Here is a 10,273-nt window from a genome sequence, read left to right as displayed (position 1 = left end):
GACGACCGAGACGGACGCAGAGATCACCGCCAAGTTCAGGGAGAGGGCTCTTCTTGTTCCGCAATATGTCGTGAATGAGGAGATGAAGAATGCTTGATATCACGATATGCTGAGAGACCACATCAGAGAGTTTGTGAGTCAGTCCAGCTGCAAGACGCTGGAGGATATGATTGCTCGGGCCAGGGAAAGGGAGATCGATCTGCAACACCTCGGGAAGAGAAAGTCAGAGGAGGTTCAGGTATCTACGGGATCGGGCAAGAGGCCCAAGACATCAGACTCTAGATCGAGAGGTCCTCAGGACCGGGGCCGCTGTGGCAAGTGCGGCAGGACGCACGAGGGTGCGTGTAGGAGTGGCAGCGATGGTGATTCTGGTTGCTTCAAGTGCGACCAGATTGGTCATTTCAGCAGAGATTCTACTGCTACCACCACCCAGGGATCATACCTGTTATGTTTCCATTGCAGTCAGAGGTGCCACAAGAAGGCCCAATGTCCGAGTTTGCATTCAGCAGGACAGGTGATAGCACCTGCCCCTGCAACCATGAGGATCACCAACGGCCGTCAGGGTCGGGCAAAGACGCCTGCAGCGAGGAGCAGGGCGTATCAGTTGGTTTCAGATGAGGTGTGAGCAGCCCGATGTGTCAGGTACATATCTTCTTTCATTTCTCTATCAGCTTATGATATGGTCTTATTGTTATGGTTCTGCATCTGTATTAATAATGATACTCTGGAATTTTGCGGCCTGCTGGTGATTGAATTATATGCTATCTACATACCTTGGATGTTAGAATGATAGTTAGAGGTCATCTCCTCTAGAGTGGGTTACTTAGGATGCATTATCTGTAGCATGCATGTGAGGGGCTTAGTAGTGCCTCGCTAGTTCGGGAAGGTGTCGATTGGAAATGGATCAGTTAGATCCCCAGTTGTGGTAAGTCAGGTTTTCAGCGAAGTGACCAGGGGATGGTAGGAAGAACTGGAAATTCTTCTGAGTTGTGAGTTGTGAGGAGCTAGTGAAGTCGAAGTGGGGGAGAGCCATCCGTGTGGCCAAGGATACAAGTAAGTACAATACTAGGGTGGTTTAGTAGTCTTGGTAAGGAAGGAAGCAACTCAAGTGGCTGTTTGGATGGAGGATCGGGTTAGCTAGGAGTTGGAGAAACTTTCCAACCTTGAGTTTGTGTATTCATGTCTAGCAGGTGACTGGTTCAGGAAAAACAGATCGCAAAGCCTTCTCTAGGTGCGAGTTTAGGCGGGATATAAGACTGTGGGGTAGCCCCAGCATTCCCCAGCAGCAAGTCGTGAGGAAAGTGTTGTAAGACTGCGGGTAAGCCGTAGCGTTCATTAGCAGTTTAGTTCGCGGAGTGTGGGCGGAGGCCCGTATCTCCTAGTCAGCACGATGGGGATCAGGAAAGGCTAAGTCGTTGAGGTTTAGTATGGAGTTGGCCTGCATAGCCCTTGTTAGGTGAGGCCACTCTAGTATGCAGTTGGGTGAGACCCGTGGGCGAGGTCCGTATGTTAGCAACAGTATAGGTGAGACCTGGGAGCAGGATTGCTCAGTAGTATGGGTTGGGTGAGACCCGTGAGCGAGGCCCATGCAATAGTAGCTAGGCAGGTGAGACTAGAGGGGAGGACCATTCTAGGATATCGTCGGGTGAGACCCGTGGGCGAGGCCCGTGAGATTATAACAGCGCAGGTGGGACCTAGTAGGGACCTTAGAGTCAAGATAGGGATCGAGGATTCCAAGACTTGTAACCCCAGAGTGGCAGAATAGATAGAGCAGTTTAGATAGCTGAAGTTTCTTCAGAAGTCACTAGGAGCGAATAAGAGATTGTGCTAGTTGTAGTGACCGGTGAGTATCCGGTAACCCAGTTATCGACAGAATCTGTAGAGGGACCAGGGTGGTCTCGGTCCATTCGGAAGGCGAATGAGAAACGGCAGGACTTTAAGGCAGGGAAGTGACGATAGAGAAGTATGGTGCGAGACAGCTACTTGACCGAGGAGTGCTACGCCTCTCGCAGCATGGTTGGATAATCCCAGAGGGAAGGGTTTGACCCTGTTGCACAGCTCTCGTTGGATTCTAACCATTACAGGGATGAATCTTTTACACGAAGGATTATCTGCCATACGCTGGGTTGGGTGCTCAGCGCTAGGTTATTGTAGCATGAAGTGTTCGGTAGGTATCGGCAGTAGTTACCAGCACTGGGAGTGGCTGGAGTAATGGATACCATGAAGGATATGTCTTTCGCAGTGGTAGAGGGGGTGGTTCATGGTAGAATGTTGCCTTAGGAAGGCCAGAAACGTGCAAGGAAAAGGGGGGGGGGGGGTGAACCCCTAGGATTTTCAACATAAGTGCTCGGGGAGTACTGGAAGGGTTGTCAGTTGAGTGAGTTGTGTGCTCAGGATTGTCGGGATTTGAGTGCACTTGAGGACTGATATCTACGAGGACTAGTTCTATTTTGGGTAACCGGGCGGAAGGTCCATGGAAGTGGTCGGCCAGATTTATATTCATCAGGCAGGGGTGATATGAGCGGATTGCAGGACAGTTGGTCGTAGCGGACTTTGAGGATGAAGTCTAGTGTAAGTGGGGGAGAGTTGTAACACCCAGAATCAGAAAGACCAAGAAAAAAAAAGCTCTAAGTCATGAGTCAACTCGTCAAGTCCAGGGAGGAACTCGACGAGTCAGAGCGGGATCCGGGGCATAGAGTAAGTGATCGACTCGGCGAGTCGACTAATGGACTCGGCGAGTCTGGTCTGGACGAGAAAAAAACCCTAATCCCGGGGGTTGTGCCCTATTTAAAGAACTTTACATCCCTTCCCTAGCCTCTTTACTCCCCTTTGAGATCCAGAAACCCTAAATCGTGAGTGAGAGCCCTTGGAAGCAATTTGGAGCCTAAATAAGTGATTTTGGTGGAAAGGGGCTTGAAGATCAAGAGGCTTGCTGCAAAGGAGTGGTGTAGAACCGGGATCTACTTCAGTTGGAGCATATATTGGAGGTAATAATTTGTTATTTGGGCTCTTTTGCATCTAGATCTATTATCATTTGAGATTGGGGCATTTTTGGTATGTTTGAGAGCTATTTCGAGTTAGAGGCTTAGATCTGAGGTTGCTACTTTAGATCTAGGCTTGTGATGGTCCAAAATGTCATAAAGCTTCTGTCTAAGAGTTGTTGGTGAAGCCCCTTTATCAAAAACCCTAGCCCTAGAGTGTTTTGGGCCTATATCTCCTTGGTCTCACGTAAAGTTTGCCACTTTATGTGAGGGATAGACTGTAGAATAGTGAATCTATGGATTGGAGCCCCTGCATGGCTCGAAAAGCCTCTGTATGGATTGAGAGATGAAGAGACTCGACGAGTCACATAGGTGTACTCGGCGAGTTTTATGAACATGAGCATGGACTCGGCGAGTTGGAAGAACAACTCAGCGAGTATGTTGAAGATTGCCTTGGACTCGGCGAGTTTGTTCTTGGACTCGGCGAGTCTATTCACAGAACCTCAACCTTTTCTGGTTAAGACGCAGATCAGTGAGTTGAGTGGTGACTCAGTGAGTTGGACAGGATGGGACTCAGAGATCATTGAACTCGATGAGTCTTGGGGTGACTCGGTGAGTTGAGTCGTATTTTGAGAGTTTCTGAGTTTAAGAACTCGGCGAGTCTATGAGTTAACTTGGCGATTCGAGTCAACTGGAAGGTTGACTTTGACTAGGACTTTGACTTTGACCAGAGTTGACTTACTTTGACCTCTAGAGTTCAGTTTGGAGCTAAGTGTTATTAGTAGCTCGGGGAGCTAGTGGAGCAGCGGTTCGGAGAGTTGTCGGACATCGGCCAGAGGGTTATTAGCAAATTTCAGCAGTGCAGGTGAGTTTCCCTTTGTTTGACTGGGTCTACCGCCACAATGCCGGCCCATGTAGTTATGAGTAGGAAGACCCGAGGGTTAGCCCTAGGCACAATATGCTAGTATGACATTCGGGACTAAGGTCCATTGTTAGTGGGCGGGTGCCCAAGGAATGGTTTGTATGATAGTTATACTTGTTATATGTGTGATACATGTATGTGTCTGGTAGGGAGGTGAGTGTGGGCGAGGTCCCGTATCTTACCAACAGCAGAGTGTGGGATGGGCCCGATCTCACTATCAGTAGGAGCGTGGACGGGGTTCCATGATTCATCAGTAGCAGGACAGGGGCGAGGTCCAAGATAGGCGAGGCCTTAGCACAGTAATCCAGTAAAGTATGTTAGTTATGTGTTGTGATACGATTGTATGTTAGTATATGTTAGCGGGCGGGGCCTAAGGAAAACAGATATGTACGCCGAGCGAGGCTCGAAGCCAGGCGGGGCCTGGTGGCGGACGGGGTCCGATAGTGGGCGAGGCCCAATGCAGCGGGCGGGAGCCTAGTATGTGGTTATGTGCTCAGTATTATGTATGACATGTATGGATCAGTAGATATGTATGGTATGCGGTAGGTTGGGGAACTCATTAAGCTTCGTGCTTACGATTTTTAGTTTTGGTTTCAGGTATTCAGTTTTCAAAAGAGGAGCTCGGGAGGGTTGCAGTGCACACACCATGGCAAGTTAGCCTGGAATGTTTACTCTGATAATTAAACAAGTGTTTTGGAAATGAAACTATGATTTGTCATATAAACCCTTTTTGTATGTTTGAATGACTTAACGCTATGATATAGTAATGTTTTTAAAAGAAATTTTTGGACTCGAAATTTGGGATGTTACATGCTACCTTTCATGTATCACACACTCCCAAAGTGAGGAAGACCACGAAACGGTGTAACCCAATAGTCCAGCCATAATTTCTTCAATCAACTTTTGAATTTCTTGAAATTTCTTCGATTGAGTGCTTGGAATTTTTATTTGGCTACTGGATATGATAGTTGTATCCTTTCTTCCTTCTTGACTGTGTGGATCCAATACTTACGCTCTCTGTTACCATGAGGGTAACGTGTGTCAACAAATAGGTCCATGTTCTGTGGGACCAGAGTTGCCAATAAAAATTCTTTCTAAATATTCGAAAGAAAATCATCACAAAGTTGTTATTACCGCTCATAAAAACGTTTCAGTTTGCCATTTTTTTATTATCTAAGGTTGCGTTCTTGAATTATGGTGTTTGGGTCCCCTAGTCATGACAGTTGATTCTACACATCCAGTAATGATCTGGTTGCTTCGGATTTTCATTTTGAGTTTCATTTTCCAACTTTCCAACTTTGTAGAGTTATTGCATGTAAAGAGTTTCTTCATCCCATAAATTTTTTTTTTGAAATCATAACAAAAACAAAAAAAATCTATTTTTGGTTTTCTTTTAATGCAAATGAAGAAATGTAGAAAATTACAATATTTTTTTTATATAAACTAGGAAGAAGAATGGAAAATAAAAACATAAACGAAAAATCTTTTTGGATTTTTTAATTTTTCTTTTTTTTAAAAATGCTTAAAAAACCTGGTACAAAAAGATGAAAAATCCCCTCCCCAAGCTTAAAACTAAGCATTGTCCTCAATGCTTGGGAGTGGAAAACGACTGTTGTGGTGGGGTAGGAAAACGATGGTAAAATTCGTTGTGGAAGTCGATGAAGTCCTCTCAATAACCTACAAACTCTTCTCGAAACTCAGAAACCCAAGTGCCAGAAAGCTGATAATCTAAGAGGAGACCAGACATACTCTACTGAAGACCAACGATATCCTGGCGAATGGCAAGGTACTATTGATAGGTAAAGGAGGAATGGGGTCAGGATGGGGTGACTGGGTATGATGTGGCTCATCCTGAAATTTAGTCTACATAGGATCAGGCTGGCTATTGGAGTCATGGTAGACAACCTAGAATGGGGTGGCATCTGTGTAATCTGGATGTACAGTGGACGAGGAGGTATATCAGGGTGTTGAGAGGAAAATTGTCTAATTGGATGGAAATGCGGGGGGACATGTTGTGGCTGACGTGGGGGGTGAAGTGGTTGAATCTTCGACTAGAGAACCCACTCAGTCTCGCTAATGGGGTTAGTGAGGGCGATGACATTAGGACCTTTGACGTTGAAATAGAGGGAGCGTCTAAGCATCAAAATATACCCACCTAGAGCGGGACGTAACATGTGTCAGGCGAAATGAGTCACCCGAAAAGAACATATACTCCAGGGGAAACTACTCCAGAACGGTGCGGACGATGACCGTGATGAGGCCACCACAACGAATAGAACCGACGGTGGTGAGGTATATAACTCTATGAAATCTATTGATGATTAAATGACCAAGATGGAGGTGGTACAATCCGGTAACCATGCACCACAGTATGAAGAGCTCGGATTTGCCGGATTTGGTGGTCTAGACCTGTGCATAAATGATGTTGCAGATAATTTTCAATGCAAGTTTTAAAACCAAATGGACAATGCTAGTCTGAAGGGATTGGGATGCCTCGTATTGGTTCAATCCCGTGATAGAATGCCAAAAATTGTGTTTGTTAAAACCAACGACGGGCTGAGATAGATTTGTGATGGGTGCATGGAAAAAGGTGCATAGCTGATCAATATGGATGGAGTGGGGCATGCTAAAACAATGAAAAGAAAAGTTCCCCCTGTGGTTAACTTCACTCCGGGTAGCTAAGAACTCTTCGGTCAACATAGGACAAGTGGGGAAATTGGCCTTGAAAATACGCTCCCATTCAATATTGGGAAAAAGAGCATGAACGTCATCATAAATATAGAGGTCCCACATTAACGTGCGACTGGGGGACCAGGCCTGCGATAAGATCTCTCGCTCAAGAAGCTGTTGATAGCAGTCCAAAGCAGCCTGGGATCCTAAGTCTACGGTCATATTATATGCATGGACAATATATGACTGGTCCTGAGTGCCTGTATTTTGGTACGAGCTGATGGGTCTATGAGGCATGTTCCGGTCAGTAGTTGGGACAAGTCTGTAACAATTCCTAAGTAAATAAATATCAAGTAAAATTAAACTTTCTAACTACCCCCAACCGGACAGATATATAACATATATTAAAGAGCTCAGTTTCAGAACGAATATACCTGACTGCGTGCTGAGCAGCAGTGTATTTTTCACGTCTGAAAATCTTTTGAATTTTCAAATTCCGTTCGGATGAAACTATTCTAAACTCTTTCCGGAGCAAATGCTTCAAGTTTCGGGTCCTGCGGAACTTTAACGGTGTGTAGATCTGAAAAAGAAACTCGCAAAAATTCAAATTTTCAAACGAAGATAACGAGATTTCTGGAGAATTTCAACCATGGAATTGAGATTTTGTTACCGTAGGAATGTGGTAGAAGTAAAATAGAACAGATTGATACCTCAATTGCTTGATTTGGACGGAAAAATGAGCGATTTATGCTAGTTACTTGTGAAAAAACGAGAGAGAATGTGAACAGAGAAAGAAAGTTGTGAGTAGAAATGTGTGCAAATGAGCTGCGACTGCCTATTTATAGAAGATATCGTAGACATTGTGATCGCATGGGGCCCACCTGCGATCACATGTTTTAAAAAAATTGAATTTTGGTGTTTTAGGCCATGAAAAGCTTTCTGGAACAAAAATCACAAAACATGTGATCGCATGAATGGAAATTGCGATCGCATAGACTGAAAAAAATGACTTTCTAGCGATAGCAGACTTCGAGGGTGTTACATGATTGAAAAGTCAAAACATGCGATCACATGGAGTAAACCTACGATCGCATAAACTCAATTTTTTTATTGAAAACGGATCAAAAATCCTCAAAGGCGACACACGATAGGAAAAAATGAAAGTTGCGATCGCATGGACTAAACTTGCGATTGCATGTTCCAAAAAAAATGAAATTTTTTAAAATTTTTTTTCGCAAATTCTCTCTGATCCTTTTGTGTGACAAACACGATTCAATAAAAAAAAACCTAATTAACCAAAAACTGAAAGACCTAGTATGCTCAAGAGTCATATTAAAGTGATATTACTAAATAACATATGATAATAATGGGTCACACTAACAAAAACTTGATACAATTAATTATTTATTAGAAATTGATTTTAATAAATCTTTAATAAAACTCTTATAATTAAACTGGAAATTATTTATTTCATGGAAATAATAAATTCCATTAGCAAGTAACTTAATATACATGATATGGTATGATTTATAAGTCATGTACAAACTTTTGGACTAGTTGAATCCTTTTGTATTTTTCTTAAAAGACAAGGTTTATATTTTATAAAAGAGTTTATAGAAGTTTGACTTTCTTTCTTATTCTTTATGCAATTTTCAAGATATGCATAAAAAGAAGAAGTGTATGACTTGTCTAATCATGCTTTAAAGAGATGGGAGACATACTTATGACATGGAGACAAGTTTATCTAAAGTTGAAGGAACCAATGGTTAATAACTTCACTTTTAGGCACTATAAATATGAGGCTTCCACTCTTGAAGTTCTTGCCCCTTTCTCTCTTGCTATGGCTTAGAGTTTCTCCCTCCCTCTCTATATCTTCTCTAGTCTTGCACTTTAAAGATTTGATGCTTGTATTTTTCTCTCTTTGAACCATACTTGGGTTTGGTTCAAAGCTTAAGAATTTTATACAAAGAACTAGCATTCTACATCAAGTTGAGTCATTGTTGGTGTCTTAAAGGTTCCACATTCTTCATCAACTTCCAAGTCTCCTGAGAGGACCCAAAGAACTACAAAGGTTGTTATTCTTCACCTCTTCTTTGGTTGGTGTTTTAATCTTTCTATAACTTGCAAGAAGATCCTTGTGTTGGTGGATTATTGTTGATTGTATGTTAATATATATATATATATATATATATATATATATATATATATATATGTGTGTGTGTGTGTGTGTGTGTGTGTACATATCTTGTGGCGAGTTAAGAATGATCCAACTTTATGTTGAAGGTCAAGATACTCCGTGCAAACCAACTTTATGTTAAAGGTCAAGGATGGGTCAACTTTATGGTGCATGATGAAGGGGGCGGACCAGCACTGGGCTAAAGGCCAAAATTGTATACTTGCATATATTGAGTGTTGTATGTTATTTTCGAGAACTCATTAAGCTTTGACTTACAGTCGTGGATTAAATGTTTTAGATACTTTTGATGATTGTGGAAGGACGTAGGCATGATATTAGTCATTAGATATTAATTGGTAACTTTTATGTTTGGGATTTCTTGATGTTATTATACTCTGATTTTATTTTGGGTTATGTTTTGAAAAAATGGTTTTATGGATTCTTAGTTTATGAAAAACGAACTTTCACTTATTTTAAAAATTGAAAATTTTATTGTGAAAATTGGGACGTTACATGTTGGTATTAGTTCCCTAATTTTAGGGATTTCGGTGAACACTCATACGTTTCCAAACTCAAATTAAGGATCTAGAAGTATTTACAAAACTTTTTTAAGAACAAGAATGAGGGGAAAATAAGATGCAATGTGTGCAGTCATCCGGAGATTAAGGGAAGTGAACTCCTAAAAACATCCATATTTGTTATATATCTACTGATAAATGAACTGTTAGAAATTAATCTTAATTGATAGGCTAAGGATCCCCTCAAGAATTACATTATATGATTGTCTGACTATGTGATTCCTTGTAGCCAAGAATATTGCTTTCTTTAAATTACTTACAGTTTACATTGATACTACTAGTTGTTAAGTATATGCTTTATAGTGGTACATGATTATGATTATCTTTCCTTGGAATGCTTGATTTAGCTTTACTTGCTATTCCTTGTTTGGTTGTGGGCTTAGGGTAAAATCATTTATTCGGCCGTTTATTTGATCATGTATTGTATACGAATTGCATAGACGAGGCAACCAATGGTGTTGGTAGAAACTTCTAACTGTACGGGAGCATGGGTGACTTGGAACTTTGGTAGGATTTTCGACACAAATGTGGTTAGGTGTGGAAGGTAGTATGGGCCCGTAATTCTGGAAGTATAAGATCGATAAGAGGATTAGAAGGAGTCCCAAGGTCACGGGGGAACTAGTAAGTGAGTGTATAGTGTGTGAGAGCACCATGACATGATTTTGATCTATTATTATGTGTATTTTTAGTATGCTGATGACCAGAGCTTCTAGTTCTGGGACTAGCAGCCAGGGGAGGTCAGGTCCGATTGTAACACCCTGTTAAGGGTCATTCTATGATTCAGGGTCATGGGCCGGATATCGATTCCATAAAAGCTTTGAGGCCTTAAGGAGGCGAATTCAGATCTTTTATAAGAAGGCAATGAAGGTTATGAGACCTAAATCCTCTACACTGTCGTTTGGGCTGAAGGGTAGCATGGGAAAAGTCATAGGTCAGTTTCTTTCAT

This window comes from Lactuca sativa, chromosome 7 (genome assembly GCF_002870075.4).
Source record: "Lactuca sativa cultivar Salinas chromosome 7, Lsat_Salinas_v11, whole genome shotgun sequence".
Taxonomy (NCBI): Eukaryota; Viridiplantae; Streptophyta; class Magnoliopsida; order Asterales; family Asteraceae; genus Lactuca; species Lactuca sativa.
This window is presented reverse-complemented; position numbering follows the sequence as displayed.